This window comes from Trichechus manatus, unplaced genomic scaffold (genome assembly GCF_000243295.1).
Source record: "Trichechus manatus latirostris isolate Lorelei unplaced genomic scaffold, TriManLat1.0 scaffold00011, whole genome shotgun sequence".
In the NCBI taxonomy this organism is placed as follows: domain Eukaryota; kingdom Metazoa; phylum Chordata; class Mammalia; order Sirenia; family Trichechidae; genus Trichechus; species Trichechus manatus.
In genome coordinates, this window is record NW_004443947.1 from 15,166,720 (window position 1) to 15,167,564 (window position 845).

Sequence of the window (845 nt, forward strand, 5' to 3'; positions counted from 1 at the left end):
CGTCATAGAGATTTACAACATGAAGGAAAATCACATTTGATGACAAAATGGTGGACAATTACACAATACTGGGAATCATAGTCTAGCCTAGTTGACACACATTTTGGGGGGACACAATTTAATATGTAACAACACCTTAGCCATTAATTCCTATATATATTCAAAATATATGTTGTTCAATTAATATCATGTTTTATAAAATCATAATTGTACTTTTTCCTCCGATGTCCCTAAAAATCCTTTTTAAGTGACCCATAAGACAAATTCCTTTTTGAGTTTATTACTATGAAACATGATTTCTTTATGCACATGTGCGTATGTGTGTTGTGTGTGTGTGTGTGCATGTGTGTGGGTGTATTTTCTTATCAGAACCCAAAAACTATTTAATCACACAACAATTTGCCTACTCCCAACACAAGAAAAATTAGAAACAGTTACATTGCCCAAATATAATAATCCAATGAACATAAGCATCTGAAAATATTTATTAGTTATAATTCTTTTGATGGTATTTCTCTTACATTATCCTTATATGAATTTTCAAAAAGTTTATACAGACTTAAGTAATAAAAATGTGTAACTTAATTTATAAGATAATATGAATATTTTTAGAAGTAGGTGAGCATTACAAAGCATTATTCATGTTTTTGGCTTAAGCAGGTATAATTGTTTATGTATTGAGTCTTTATATATCCTGAGTCATTAGGTCATAAGTATTGAGAATATATGACAACTGAATAGGAATCTACAGTAGCTGTGTCTCCCTCATTATAGGAAGGTTGGCTTGAGCCTACATTTTACTTTGGTATTGATTTAGAAAATAATATCAGAGCCATTATTCCCTG